Below are 16,553 nucleotides of genomic sequence, written 5' to 3'. Positions count from 1 at the left end.
AGGCGGGCTGGGCGGGCAGAGGCCTGGCGGGCGCTGCCGCGCTGGCGGCGCTCCCCGCGGGTTATTTTTGAGTCGGGCGGCCCTTGCCATGGCATACCTGGTGGCAGCAGTAATAGGGCAAAGCTGGGCCAAGCGCGTTTTGAGGAGAAACTGTAACGATGGTTCGAGTCTGCGGGGGCCTCGGGGGTTTCAGAGTTTGTTTTCCTTTGTTTCGGAGGGAGGGTGTCAGTTTGACACCCCCGGACTCTGTTGAAGCAGGTGAGTGGCGGGCGCTTCGCTGAACGCCCAGCCCGGGCCTCACACTCGGCTGCTGAATCAGAACCATTTAGCTTGGAAAAGACCTTTAAGGTCATGGAGGCCAACCATGATGTCAGGGTGGAAGTCCAAAACACCAGCAAGGGGCTCAGCTGGGCTGGACCTAAACACACGGAAAGGCTGTGCTCTCCTCTAGTATAGTTTGTTTTTACAAATATGTGTTGCATAAATACCCCAGGACAAAACTATCTTTAGTTTGGGATATATGGTTTTCTTTGTTGTTGTTGTCACTGATGAAAGTTTCCTTTCAAAGATTTTAACGTTCACTCCCTGGTTTTGGTGGAGATGCATAGTTTACATCTCCCTCTTTTAATTATCTTACGTACTCGCTTGATACAAATTTTCATATAGTGGTAGTTGAAAGTAGTTGGCAAATGTACACCCAGTGAAGTTCTTAGGTTTGTCTGGTTTACTCTTCGTTTCTCATACTTGGGTTATATTTCTACACATAGAATCCAAACTTTATATAGGAAACCACTGAATACTTTATTTTAGAAGTTTTAAGAAGAGAAATGCAAATACAACTGAAATGTACTGGTCTGTACAAAAAGCAAAATAATGTTATTTGTGAAAATTGGCCTATCTTGTAGGCCATCCTGAGGTTGTGTACAGCTCTTGATGAAAAGCAGGTGCTAATGAGGTGATTCCTTTTTTTCCAGTTAGGTTTTTGGTGTCGTGGGAATATTGTTGACTAGTTTTAGGAGGAAATTAAATTTTCCTGTGAAAAGATGTACTTATGCTGACATGATTATAAGCGTTTGTGTAAGCCAGAAATGAAATTAGGTGAGACAAAATTTAAAATTAATCAATACTCTTTTTCTTCACACTATGATTGTGGTGCCAAGTGTGTCCTTCCCTATCTTTATGGAAAACCTGTAATGTTGGTAAAGGCCTTATGACATAAGTGATAAATGCTTTTCTAACTAAGATTTCATTAGAAATTGTGATTTTTTGTAACTTTCACATAGTAGATGTAGACTGATCTTTTTTAGTTACATCCATTTTGTGGAGAAAATGGTTTTATTTTCTAAGTTTTGCAATTTACAAAATACCGGTTACAATTAGGTAAGCAAAAGCAGAAATAAAATAAGTAAATTTTTTTTTTTCCCATATGACTGCTTGGTCCTGTCTTCCTTTTCACTTCTGTGCTTTCCAGTTGGATTAATGTGCCTCATGTAAACCACATAAAAGAGCATATGTCAGACCATTTTCTGTACTGTAATCACATGTCTAAATCACTATTAGCCAGTCAAATTGTTCAACCGCTTTATCCCATTATAGGAAATGTTCCACTGAATGTTCAGTCTAAGTGCAGTCTAAGTAATGATAAAACGAAGAGCCCTGCATTAAACCAGCAAAGCCAAAATAGAGTAATTCTTCAGCTATGGATGCCTCCATTAAAGAACAATAGCATATTGGAGAATGCTGTAGGTTGGTATTTTACCTTCTTGAAGGCCATGTTTTTCAGCAAATTTGATGAGTTTAAGCAGACAGATGGGAAACTGCCTTGAATCTGCTTCTGTGAGATGCCAAAGATTCTCAACTCTTCCCAGAAGTAGGCTTATGTTAAGGGAGTGCATGGTTCTTCAGTAGGACAGCTGTGCGCAAGTGTCTGCCATCCTGCGTTTTGCCTGGTTATCGGTAAAAGTTCCAGTGGTACTGTGGGCACAGGTATGTATAGGGAACAGTTGAGGTGTCCTATAGGTGATCAACTGGGAATCACTTTCTTTGTCGCCTCAGTACCTGGAGAGTTACTCATAGTAGAGCATGATGCTAGAAGAGCTTTTTCTCATTGTTTGAAGGATATAGCTTCATGGAGAGCATTGTCAGGAGACTTAATCTTAGGTGAACAGTTCGTGTTTGAAGGATATAGCTTCATGGAGAGACTTAATCTTAGGTGAACAGTTCATTTTTATTATTTATATTGTAATTGTGCCTAGGGGCCAGGGCACCGTTATGTTACATACGGTACAAATGCGTAAGCAAAGATTGCTCCTGCACAAACAATTTCTTAATTTAAATGTAAAGATAAGACAGCATGTAAATGTAAGAAATGTATTGGGAAAGCACAAGGGAGCTGTGAGAAGGCTCTGAGAAAAAAAGAGCATGCAGAAGTTCAAGTACCCTGGCTATCTCAGCATCGGTGAGTGATTCATAGGCATCAGACTCGGAGGATATATTTAAAGGAGGGTAGCATTGTCACCCTGAGGATTTTCACAGATAGCTTGTTTCCTGCCTAAAGTGCTACACACTGGTATTTTCTTCCTTACGTTTTGACAACTGGGTATCTGTATAGAGGAGTGGCTCAAATTTAAGAGGTAGAGCTAGAATAGGCCATGAGAGCAAGTAGGTTGTTCATGATACGGTTCATCAGGAAGAAGGAAGAACACAACGACAATCAGAGCAATGAATAAGGAAAATAGTTGTGTAATATCAGCTTTCAAATGAATTTAAAAGGTGACGAGATTGCACTTATGAAAGCCAAAAAAACAGAATAAAATTGCATTACTGAAGATACAAAGCGATGTAGGAGAAAGAAACTTTGAGGTGCATAGTTAAAAAAGAAGTCTTGCTGGTATTGTATAGCAAAAATGGAAATAATTAGGGGCCGTCTCATCATAGGGTCTGAAATCTTGGAAACTTAACTCCTGTACTTGGTTATACCTCAACTTGCAGGCTATGGACCTGAAGGATAGGAATGTGATCAAAAAGAAAATTCAGAGGAAGAATATTGGTTCTGTTTTAAGTATGTTGTCATAGTATGAACAGCTGGTTACTCATGAAAATGTATCAGAATAGTATTGTACAGGTACAGTAAACATTTTTGTTTTAAGTAATAGAGCTTTCTTAACCTATACAGGTTATAAGCAGCACAAACAGATGTATCTTCTTAGCAAAAATTTAGTAACAGAAGTCTTAATAATTTTGAGCATGATGACAGTTACTTTGTAAGTCAGTATCTAAGCTCATTTTAAATTTTCTTTTCAGTATGCATCAGACTGATGTATGTTACAGATGATTTTTGCAGATGTGTGTAGTTTAAAACAGCATAGGATAATGGCTTCAAAAAGCATGAAATTTGTGGAAAACTTTTTGTGTGTTTATTTTTAATTACCTATGTTTTAATTTTTGTCCTAGTTTTTCATTACTTTGGCCAATGTAAGCTGCAGTAGGTTTTCAAAGGCCATAGATTTCACACATGCAGATAGTTTTGAGGACACGTAAGCATAGTATTTTTGCCAGGAAATGATTATTTAAGATTTTTTCTCATTACTTTAGCTGCATTTGCATTAGGGTAGGCCAATATTTAAAGGTATCTACACTCGTTTCAAAAGAACCTTAATGTGTTGGATGGACTCTATAGCTCAGCTGTGTTTCTTCAGTTTGTCACACACCTTCTATGTGATACTTTTTTCTTTACTTGCCTGCCTTTTTCTCCCTTCAAAATGTAACATTTGTAAATGTGAGATTTATATTGTGCTATACAATAAAAATGTTCCTAAATACGTGTTCACAGTTAGGAAAAGTAATTACTACCTGGCAAGATGGAAGTGTTTTGATGGATGAGCTTTGTGCAATGATTGTACAGCCGAGGGTTAAGGTATTAAAGCAAACAGTGGCCTATACTTCTGCCTGTCCGAGCCACCTATCCAAATGCTTGGCCGAAAGCCAGAAGGTACACACTAGATCACACAGCGTGAAGAGGTGAGGCACGGGAATAGGCTTCGTAGTCAGGACGTGACATTGGGTCTTTGAAGGCCTTCCTAGTCCGTTGTAGGACAGGACCCAGCTAAGTGCAGCAGGGTCCCATGGGAACTTTGTGCCATTTTCTTCGGCAGCCCACGCTGCGTTACTTCCCCCATCACAGTCGTACTGCCAAGCAATTCCCCAGCTCTTCTGTGCAGCTCTGGCATAGCAGCCTGGCTGAAACCACTCACAGTACTATTTTGCTCAGGAGGTAAAGGATCTCCGGTAAATGATCTCTGTATTAATCTTTTGATTTTCAGTTCTTGATAGGATTTATGTGATGGATGACCGTGAAAGTTGTTACACATAGTGGGTTTCACAGAATTGTTTTGCCACGTTATCAAAGTTGTTGAAATGTTGATTAACATGGTGTCTTCACTTGTGTCTTAAGGGTCAGTGAGATTAGGCTTAAAGTTGAAAATAGGTATTTTTCTATAACCTTAGCCTACAGGTCTCACAATTTGAAACACTGCACTTGCAGATGAATTCTCCAATTTTTTTTCTTTATTTGGCATTGCGGTTGTCAGTTTGTTAATGTTTGTATTTGATGATCCATTGATCTTCTGTAGCACTTGTCATGAGAGGACCTCGAAGAGCTATCAGACAGTATCGTGACAGACCAAGTATGATGACAGTCTGTGAAATCTCAATATACTCGGTGTATTGGTGGTAAGGCATGTCTTTGCCGAAGTAGGAATAAGAACCCAGTCTCTTGGTTTCCACTCTCTGAGCCATCGACAAACCAGACATCTTTTCATCCTGTATTCAATGACACAGGAGGCTTTTCCCGGCTTAAAACAATAAAACACTTCCATTTTCTTGGCTTTGCTTGTGGATATTCTTTTTTTTTTTTTTTTTCTTGTTAGTGTGCTCAACTCCTACTGACTTCTTGTCATTGTTCTTTCATAAGATAAGTAATTGGAAATGGCCATTTCTATTCTTTGTCGTCATTTGAGTTGAGAAATGGTTTTCCAAGGCAGTGGGCTTGCTGAGAATAGGTAAGCTCTGCCTTTCTCAGGCCAGAGTTGGTTTTTTTCCTCCTCAGCCCAGCAGTCCCGCAACAATGTTGGAGGGGTAGCAGGGTCATCTATAACCAGGCAAAAGAGAATTTCCTTACCTGCCATTAATGATCACTCCCTTATGTTACTATACACTGATGCTGTGGATTTAACTTTTTAAGAAATGTTGTCATAGATACACTAAAGTGTTATGAAATGTTAAACAATGAAGTGACTAACAATTTAAAAAAATACTGAAAGCTTTTGTCCTTTCTGTGTTTAATTATTGATAATCAATTCATGCAATCTGCATGATTCACATAGTTTGGAAATACACAGATAAGGAAGATTTCACTGTAGCAAATAGTGTTTGCTAGTAACTTGTATTGAATTCTGCATTTTTTGTTTTCGTTTTTACTGTGTTTTAATAGAAGGATAGCACAAAACATTCCCATTCATGCCATTCCTGAGTTTATCAGATGGGTTAGTCAAAATAAGGCTTCAGGAACTGCATTAAGTTCTTCTAGTAGTGTTGGTGCTTTTGAAAGAAAATAGGATGAAGTAGGAAAAAGCCCTTAAAATCTAGAATACTTATTACTTGCAGAAACATAGGCAGTGAGTGTATGGGGTGCATCAGGTGGTTATTTTCCTCAAACGCCATAAATCTCAAGCTAGTTCTGGCAGCGAGAAGAAGCATCAGTGCTGCTGCCCTCCCTCCGCTCCCAGCTGTTTGTTCTCTCCCTTGTGTGACCCAGGCGTTCCTGTAGCCATGTGGTGAACTGCATTGGGAAACTGATCTGGGTTAAAACTAACCTGGCAAAGAAACCTGTTTGTGATAGCACGAGGGAGGAGGCCAGAGCAAGCAGCCAGGCTGTGGGGAGACAGAGCTACGTCTTTTGGTAGCACTGCCAGCTTAAAGTAGTATCTGCAAAGCTATATAGCCTTGGTTGTCTGAAATTCGACGGTGTTTGGGTTTTTTGCTGACTCCTTTGAGTTCTTCAATATGGGATTTCCTACAGGAGATTGTAAGAGATTTTTTCAGCCTATAGTCATTATATGTGCTGGTTGGTTGGATGTTCTAACAAAAAAAAAAAAATGCTGTTGAGAGTGTTCTTCACAGCATATAGACAGACGAGTTGTTCTCGTTGAACTGATTCTCACCCCAACGTTGGCATTGATTAAATAAGGAGCTTCAGTTCTCACTTTGATCCTCAGAATCATTCGTAAATTGAATATTCCAAGTACCCTAAAATAATAGTGTAAGTAAAATATTCTATGTTAACAATAGTTCCTGGTATTCTGAAAGCTCCTGCCTACAAGTATATCAATATCTAGGCATTATAATAAAATAACACTAGATGTTGCTTCTTTCAGAATATTCTTCCTTTCATATTTTTGGAAGTATTTTTATTAAATCGCACATGCACCACACTCTATTGCCAGCCATTCCAATATAAATATATAATTACTAATTTTCAATGCTTTATTTATCAACATTCTCATTGCTTTTCTTGAAGAAATGGCTGGAAGCCCTATCAAACTAGGATGTTGCCCCCCTAGACTTTTGGCTTTAGGTGCGGGGGTGGGGGGGGAAGAGGCCCTTTTGCTTTTCTTCTGCCTCATTACTGACAATAAATTCTTGCTAAAAATAGTTTTAATTAGGCTATCAGAAAAAATCAGCTTTAGGAAAAATCACCAATTTTTTATTTTGCCTGTTATATTTTTATATTCCTTGGGGGGTATGCAGTTGAATCACTTGTATGGCACAGTAAGATAAAAGGAATTTTTGGTAGTGAAGATGCGGTCCAAATGTCCAGCCTCAGCCGCTAAACGTTTACCAGCATCTTATGTGACTGTTGGAGAGTACCGCCTGGAAGCATCAGCTAGTCCAGAATGACTTCTGGAACATCCCAGGGTCTGTGGGACCCAGGCTATTCTGATAATGGTGTCTACCCTCCTGCCTTTGTCTGGCAGGGAAGACTGTCTGCAGTGTTCTTAGTGAAATTTTTCTCAACAAAACATGATAGGATGGCTCTATATTGTTATTAATAAAGGGGGGAGCTATGCTGTATTAAAATCGGGGAGATTTTACTAGTAAGCCATCTCATAAATATAGAATGTGAACTATTTAGGGTTGGGGTTTTTTTTTTGGTGAAGTGTGGACTTCAGAAGTGCAATGAAATTCTTTTAAATAAAATGACTGTTTAGTTTTGCTATATTACCACAGATGAATGGAACTGTATGGCCAAAAAAAGACTTCAGGGTGATCTTGCTCATCCTTCTGTACGTTCTGTGTATCTGTACCATTTCTGTCAAATGTTTCTCCAACTTGTTTTTAAAGTAGTTGGTAAATGCGATTCCACTGCATCTCCAGGCAATTGGTTTCAGTAACTAATTTTCTAAAGTATAAAATCAATATTCTTCACTGCTGATCAAGCTGGTTTTGCCTTGTACTACTGACAGTTAAGATTCCACAGCTGATACGGAGAACAATTTTTATAATAAACTTTATTTATTAGCAGATTGTCTCCTTTGTTCTGCACTGAACAAGCTTAACCTCTATAGCATCATAATGTTAACTTACCTGATTTATCCTTCAAAAGTTTGCTAGTCTTTATTAAGTTTCACTTGGTTGGTATGAACCACTTTTCAGTTTATCAGAATGACTTTTATTAAGATCTTGTCCTCTAAAATGTTTATAACCCCTGCCTCAGCCAAGGGTCATATGTAGCTCTTCCACATGTGTGAATTTCCTCATGCAGGTCTTGGAGGAAGGAACTTTCTTGCAACTTCTCCCACCGTGATTGAAAATAATTTGCAAATAAATACCCTTTGAGTGCTCTAGTTCATTGTTGCCCACGTGTCTTCAGGCAATTTGACTGGGACTGTATTATGGAAGATGATCACTCATAGTTTAGAGGTGACTTCTGTTTGTTTCTGAAGTACAGTGTGAATTTCTTCCAGTCCTGCTGATTTGCATTTCCCTGACTATTTGGCCTAATAGCAAAATCAGGTTTTAGCATTAGCTACAGTAAATCTATTTTATGAAGGCTGAAATACAGAGAATGACATCTGATTCTGTTTTGTTATCTGTTTGTTCTTCTTTAACATTGTTATGTACTGCCTTTTGTGTTTTTATTCTTACTTCTAAAATATTTCTAAAACTTTGTTTGCCTTTTATATTGCACAGTGGTAATAACGCATGCTGTGCTTTTATCTCTTCTGATTTTTATCCCTGACAGTTTATGCTGTTCCTTTATATTCATTAAAATGCCCTTGTTTCCATTCCTAATATGACTCTTTCTAGTTTCAGACCCTTATTACTGGCTGCTTTTGATGCAGCCCGTATTGTTCATACTACATTTCCTATCTTTCCCCAGCATTGCCATACTTTGTCATTGTGCGTATTCCAGTACAATAGCTGCCAGTCCTCCTTTAAATCACATTCTCAAGAGATTCTAGCAACAAGTTCAAAGAGTTTGTTGAAATTTGCTTTTCTTATTTCAGTTAATTGAACATAAAGTTTTGTTCTCCTTTTGCTACTGTGCTCGTTTTTTCCCCTTCCTTGGCACAGTGAATGCTTCTCGTTACCACTTCCAGCCAAATCACTGTACACATTGAGATATTTAAAATGGAGCCTGCCCTAATAGAGTGAAGTGTGAAGTAACTGCTCTTCTGGCATCCTCAACTTTGTGAAACAGTTGTCCTCAACATTTTCACAAACATGTTAGGCTGTTTGTTCTGTTATTTTGGTTTTCCATTAGACGTCTGGATGATGAAGGCCTCCTCTTACCCTCAAGACACGACATGTGCTCTGAGAGCTCTGCTAGTTACTTCAAAAGGTTTACCACCTTCCCCTCCTCTGGTCAGGAAAAATTTTCCTCTCCCAGCCTTTCCAGTTCCTTATTCCCTGGTTCCCATTCTCTGTTGCTTATCTTTTTGTTTCTGCTCCCACTTTTTTCCTTCTCCTCTGTCTTTTTTCCCTCTCCTTATAATAAAAGCAAGTATAGCGTTTTTTTCTTACCACAGCCACTAAACTGCGCAAGACTAGAACTTCACTTAGAAATGGGCCAGATGCTTTGCATTGTGAAGAAAGACTTAGAAAAAGGAGATTTGAAATAAAATTCAAATTGAAGAGATTTCATTTTCAATTCCCTTAAATTTCACCATTTATAAATTTGGCTAATTCTCAGCTGTGCTTGTGTTTTGTGTTGACTAGTGGCCTGGTTGTAGCTAGCAGTAGCGTTCTGGCACCCGAGGCACTTGGCTTCTTCACAGTGACTGTGTCTGTGCTCGCGAAAAAACCAACGGAGAGCGTGAGGCGTCGCTGGACGCCATCATCCCCGCTGTCAGATCACTGCAGCGCTTGCTCGTACAGGTTCGACCTGGGCCTGCCGGCACTCTTCCAGACGGTTCTCAGGGCTGGTGTGGGGGTTTGTGCGGGCCACGCACCGTTCCCAGCGTAGCTCACGTGTGGCTGCTTTGTTTGGGAGTTTGAGAATTAGGTAGCATGGATGTAGGCTCTCCTGTGCTAGTCGGCCTCAAGGCCAACATCACCAACTATGTTTAATTTACTAGTTTAACTAGCCGGTAGGTTTTTGTTGTTTGTTTGTTTTAAGGAGGAATTCAATGAAACTGATAGAATTCTCATCAGTTTTACTTTCTGCCTCCTGGGCAAACACTGTGCCACAGTTAATGTTCTCTAACCCATAGGGATGTAAATTTAGGAAGAACAGTTCACAGCAGAATTGCTCTAGAGGGAGTGGAGGAGGTGGCATGTACAAGCCACAAGGCTCTGGGAAACACTGACTTTCAGTGCTAGTTCAGTCTTCTGACACACAATTTTTCCTGGATCATGTTTTGCATAATTAACGTTGCATCAGGCATCCTGGTAGAGATTTACACAAAGGAAAGTGCAAAACCGATTCAGCGGGAATTCTAATTTATTTTTCTGCCTGTGTCTTCCAGAAACCCTTTAGGAGAGAACTGGGCCCAGAAATGGGGGAAGGGGGTGTGTGTGTAACTCAGGAAATAAATGATCTGTAAGCGAGATTATTTAAAGAAATGATTTCCCTGAGGTCTTTCATGTAGCAGTAAGGGTTGGCTCGTGGCTGGCTATTCTGTCGCCTCTGTTTGTAATGAAATGGGAGAGTATTCTTTGTCCTATCCTATGCTGTGTACAGCTTCGAGATACAATCATTTCTGTTTCAAATGTGTTTGTTGGTAAAAAATAAATACAAAAACTTGGTAAACTGACTCACATATTTTGTGTGCTCCACATGTGGTCTTCTCAGATAAGGATACACTGGTAGAAGGAACAGAGAAGGTACTGTTGACTGTGTACCTACTTTATGGACAAGCAGAAAATCTTGATCTCAAAGCTTGATAACCAGACACTGTCAGTGGGGGTTTTTTTATTGATAACTTAATGTTGTTTATTTATTTAAGCAATGTTTAGTTACGTTATATTGTTTTAGAAATATTTTCAGTTTACTTTTTCAATAAATGTTTCTTATTTTAACTGCTTTAGATTGTCTTGATAGGCAAAAAAACCCCCGTTTTTAAATTGTTAGCTTGACCATGTTATTTTGAAGGCTTTTTTAGACCAATGAGAGTTTCTTGTCTATACTTAGTTGACATGCTCACACTTCAAAAAAGTGAAGTCATGACTGTCTTGGACATGTATAAACTTGTTGAGTTGAAGCTTGGGCTCTCAGCTATCCTGTATGTTCTAAGGTGCACTGTTTTCCTTGTTTAGAATTTGGGAAAGTATTGAGAGAGATGGCTTTTATCTAAAGACTTTAATGGTTGCTATTAAAGTTGTTGAGTTTTTCTGTTGGTTTTTTTCCTGTTTTTTTTGGTTTTTTTTTTTTTTTTTTTGACACCAAATACATGGCCCTCAGTATGAACCTGGGGAATATACAGCTGCATGGATGTGACCACGTCATGTGGTATGGGAGCATATTCCCTAACAGCTGTTAGTAATGGGCCTTGGGGACAGGGCAGAGACTGAATTCTTGCTCCCATAGTCATGCCACCTAGGTTTCTTTTTCAGCAGTATTCTGATGGTCTAGTTTCTAGCTGAATTGTTCTATTTCAAAGCTTTAAAAGAATAATGATACTTATTTTACTACACTAAAGGAGCTTACTAATGCATAGGAGGAAGCGTACTCAAATTCCACTGAAGTCTTTATGCTTAGTCAGAAGAGAGAACTAGGTACCTCTGAAATTCAACGCAGAAGGACTAAGGTCTGAGCAGGGAGTTCCTTAAAGCCATCTAATAGAAAATACTAGACGAAAGGGTGTAGATGTGATTTAGGCCATCTGGATATCACCTTTATGCCCTGATCTTTGTTATCCATACTTCGTTTGTTCGGGGAACAAGTTATTTTGAATAGTGTGCCACTGTCGGATTTCAGCACTGTGTAAAATTACACAGCTATGTAAACAATGAATTGAACTTCAAAAATATTTGCAAACCATTTGGGGAACTGACTCTGTGTGACCTGCTTTGACCAGGAGGTTGGGCTAGCCCACCTTCGAGGTCTTTTCCAACCTGAGTTATTCTGTGATCCTGTTCTATGAGCATCCCTTCTGATGGTCATGTCCATTGTTTATGTTGTACCCATTGCTTTCATACAGTGAATTATGTGTAATAGCCTTTATTTTGTAGAAGGTGTTTTCCTGTATTATTTCTTGAAAGAAATAGTTTACTAAATCTCTTTGTTTCATTGGCTGTGTTCCTTATTCCCTCTGTCACCTGATACTTGCATTATCTGTTAATCTGTGTGATTCCACATATACTAAATAAATTATTACTTCCTTGCTATGTTTTTTTTTCCAGAAATGGTGTCACCTGGCATTCCAGATTTTCTTCTTAAAGAGTGTATTTAAAAGTTTATCTGCTAGAAAAGGGTGGGGATATTTTGATTACTTTAAAGAAAATATGTCAGAATTTGTATTCTGAGTGGATTTCCATCATGCGCTGTTGAAAACAGTTTTGTCCTGCCTGTGCTAGCAGCTAACAACGCATGTCATTAGCAATGAGTCATTTTCTGATGGCCCGTGAGTGTTTAGGTATGGCCTGTTTTCTACCTCTTCTCTTCTCACATCATCTTTTCAACTTGTGGTCTATTCACCTATATTGGTTTTTAGTCCTTTCTGAATTCAATTGTTCACCCCTTTATTTCCGTTTCTGGTAAGCAGAACTACATTATCATTGCAGTTATGCAAAAGAGTTTACACATACCAGCACGTAGTAGTTCTGTAAAATGGACACAGGTCATGAGACCCCTGTCTTGTGTGCAGTGTTTCTATAAGAAAGCACTACGTGCCATGCTCCTTCAAAACCAGGGACAATAGTGGGAAAGTGAAGAAGTGAGTAAGGAAATCTGAGATTTCTACGGGTAATGTGAGATTTGAATACTGATATTTTTCATTTCAAATATTTTTTTTCAGAAATGCTTTTTAATCTGATACAGCCTATGCTTCTCCATTGATACCACTGTTTGCATTGTGTTACTGGACAAGAACTGGTGCCACTTGGTGAGCTCAGGCTACCTTGAGACATCTGTGCTGATGCTCTGTGGGATGATATCAACCATAGAGGCAGAAGGGTATGCTCCAGCTTGTTATTTGGGGTTTCTACCTCAAATTCACATTCATCAGTGAATTAAGTGTAATGGTAGGCTTTGCATTGGAATGTCCTGTTCTGCCATCTCTGTCGCAGGGATGGTAACCCTTTACCTGAAGCATGGGAAGACATCAGGGAAGAAAGACCTTTTCAGTAATATTTGCAAAAACTTGTCTGTCAAAACTGTAAGAATAGACAGAATTTGATGCTTTCTATGTGGAAAGCTATTTCAATTACCTAACTTACATTACTGTTCAAATTTTATTTCTAATAGCATGCTTGCTAGGTAAGACAGATGTAATGGCTTTAAATCAAATTTATAATAGTATGTTAACGTGGGTATGTAGTTAAGGCACAAAATGTGTTTCTTGACTGTATAATGCCGACCTATCCTGGGTTCCAAATATGATCTGGTTCATGCTCACAAGAAGGGAGAGTTCAGGGAAGGGGAAAAAATATGGTTTCGAACCAGTTTGGAACCTTTTTTTTTTATTTTATTTTTTTTACTTTTAGAAATGGAGTCTATCTCCAGAGACTGCCTTAGTACAGTTTAGAAACTAAGAACTTCCAAACCCCTTCAAATGCAATAAAAAAAGAAGTCAAAAGTGGAATTTACAGAGGGTAGTTCAAGTTGGTATGTAGCATGGAAGCATAAAAGGGTGCTGGAAGATAAATTGCCCTTACATTTCAGTAGAATTGCCCAGCTAAGGAAAAATATTTGAGTTTTCTTTTCTGCTTGTTGTCTTCTTTGTAGCTAGATGCTTATGGCTTAATCTCAAGCCATTATGAGTCTATTGTAATATTATTAGAAACCCATTGAAGATCTTGGAAATAGCAGGTCGGCAGACGTTAAGAAGAAACATGCTTAAAAAAGACAACATGTTTTTGTGCTTCTTAATACATTCATCTATGTATGTTTTAAAACCAATAAAGTGCCAAATGAAATGTATGATCTAGGTATTGTAACCAAATAATAATTCTGTTGTGAAGCCCCTGTCTCCTATTTGTATATGTATTGCACCTGAAATTTCAATTGGAATATATTGGAAGTGATGATGTATATACATCTGAATTTCTCTGGGTTGCCGTGAAGTAACATTCTCCAAAAGTTAGAAATTGTAAATAGGGCCTATCATAAACAGATAAGGCATACTTCACTAAATGTGTCTTGATTAACTCAAGGGAGTTGTATCCTTGAGTTAATCGGTTTGAATTTGGAAGAAAACAGTCCACCATATGTATAGACATAAGTTTTTATCTTAATGATTAAATCCATCGCTTCTGTTGCTTACCAAAAAAAAAAGTCTGTCTTAGGAGAGATGACTGATCCCATTTTTCCCATGTACATTTTCTTGGCAGAAGCGTTGGCTTAAACAGTTTCTGCCTTGCCTTTGTGGTGACACGCGTTTGTGGTGATGTGTGAACCAGGGCAGGGAATCGATGCAGACAAAATTGCTTTGCCCTTTTTCAGTGTCCGGCCCTGCTGCTTCTTGCTGGGTTACCCGATCAGTCCCCTCGTCTGGTTCACAGCACAGAATCATGGAATGGTTTGGGTTGGAAGGGACCTTTAAAGGTCATCTAGTCCAACCTCCCCTGCAGTGAGCAGGGACATCTTCAACTCGACCAACATGATCCAGCGCGGAGCGGGCACGGTTCAGAGGCTGGGGAGAAGAGGGACGGGGTGGGATCAGCTTCAATTAGAATTGCTGCTGACTGTGACACCCTACCCTGAGCTGTTCCTTTGGCTCATCATATAATCCCGCTGAAGGCAATTTACAGGGAGCTTGTGTGGCAAAGTCAACACGACTGGTGTTGGACATGTCTTACTGTGCTGTAGTCAAATTACACTTTTGTCCTTAGTAAGATTTTTATGGCAGGTAACGTGCTGTTACCGTAAAAGAAGTAGATCTGGCATCTTGCATGTGAGAGAAAGTGCAGCTCCATGTTTGAAGCTCTGGGGAAGAGCTAAGACGACTTCGTACCTGTTAGCTTGCATCTTGGGTCACATGAACGGCGGGGAAAAGTACTGAGAGTAATTTATTATCATTATTTTAACCAGCTATTATTAAATTGCAACTTGTCTTGTTTGTGCTAACATACTTAAACTTGTCAGGTGACCCATTACCTCCTATGTTAAAACATGCATTTTTTTACGGAGTGTAACATGTTTGAAAATATCTACAGGTTTAAGGTGTAGCAGCACAAACAACTTTGTGAATTTATGGCGCGTCGGTTACGCTGTGGGGGGTGCTGTCTCAGAAGGCACCGCACCAGAATAGGCAGAAACGGGCAATTAGGGGACAGCTGACATGCAGTAAACCCGGTGCTCGAGCCTTGCTTAACCTGCCAAGTATAGACGCAGAAACTCATTTTATTTAATATGATTTGGAAAATACACAGCTCCTGTCCACTGTTGGGTATCTTCTTTGGTTTAAGAGGAACTTATTTTAGTTACTCTCAGAATGACTGGTTAGAAAAATGATTAAACTATAGGGAGATGTGTACCCACGAGGGGTTTGTCCTGGTGAAACCTAAAGGGCTATGAGTGCTAAAGGGAACAGGGAGATCGATCTATGTCCAGTAGGGGTTTAGCAATTCACCGCTTGTTGGTTGGACCAAAATAACCAACCCTTACTGCAAAATAAAATACATTTACCATCTTTGCTAAGGTTTAGACTAACGTGTTTAACCTTCTTATTGCAGCAGACTAAGTGTGTTGATACGCGTGGTTACCAGAGATGTGCTGAGCAGCACTGGCTTGATGGCTCCTCGTAGCTGAACATACTGATGTGTCCGTGCCTGTACCAGCAGGGCACAACGGCTCTTACACAATAGTCACTTGTTACAGAGTAAACACCTGGAGATTTTTTCATGCGAGCGCTTTCTTTTTAAAATTTTTATCGTAATCTATGGAGAATTGGTTTGATAAAAACCTTCCTGTAGGCCGGGCACCTGGAGCGTGTTTCCATTGAAAATGTAACGATAGGCAGCGTTGGTCCACTCCCTCTGCCTGGGTAGATCCCGCTGTGTGATGAATCAGTGTGGGGTTTCGGGTTTGGTTTGTTCAGTCTTGGGGGTGAAATGGTCTTTTTGAGTCGCTGAGTGCATTTATTGAGAATTTCTCTAATAAGGCAATACTGAACTTATTTGCTTGTCCACAACAGCGGGTGCCCTAGGTTAAGTACATCCAGTTGCAGCTCGATGTAACAGAAGAGAATTTGATGAAACAAAAATCAGATGAGTGAGAAAATAGACGTAATGCATGGTCTTACTTTTGTTTGGCAGATAAGTTGGAGTATTATTGTCAACCCGTCAACCTGTCTCTTGCAGATGTCTGATACGTAAACAAATTTTAAGAAAACTTATTGACAGCAGCAAAGCATTACACAACAGCTGTTTTGGGGTTTTTGGGTGAAGGGAAGTTGAACAGAGGTAGTTGCGTTACTACTTAAATTGGCAGGCCGATAGGTTTGCAAGTATCCATCAATACCAGCGAAATGATTGTTGCATAATGCTTTCTTGATGTGTTTTTCTCCCAGTAGAAGAAAATTGGCAGGGACCATTTGAAGGATTAGGAAAGAGCCGTTTGTAGATGGACATTTGTCAAGCTTGTTTTCGCAGCTCCTCCGGTCCGGATTGGTTTTGGAAAAGTGTAGAGCGGCCCGAAAAATGGTAAAAGGGGGGGAGGGGGGGCGGGGCAATCCCCGAGGTCACAGGTTGGTCTTTAAGGCTGAAATCCCCCTCTTCCCCGAGTAGCCCCCCATAGCCGAGGAGGGTCCGTCGGCACCCGCGGAGACGTTTTGTAACTTTCCAGTCGCACCGCTTTGTTAAATGGGGAAGTGGGGGCGCTGGGGGAAGGG

The sequence above is a fragment of the Charadrius vociferus genome, unplaced genomic scaffold, assembly GCF_000708025.1.
Source record: "Charadrius vociferus isolate BGI_N301 unplaced genomic scaffold, ASM70802v2 scaffold255, whole genome shotgun sequence".
Lineage (NCBI taxonomy): Eukaryota > Metazoa > Chordata > Aves > Charadriiformes > Charadriidae > Charadrius > Charadrius vociferus.
Note: the sequence above shows the minus strand (reverse complement) of the source record.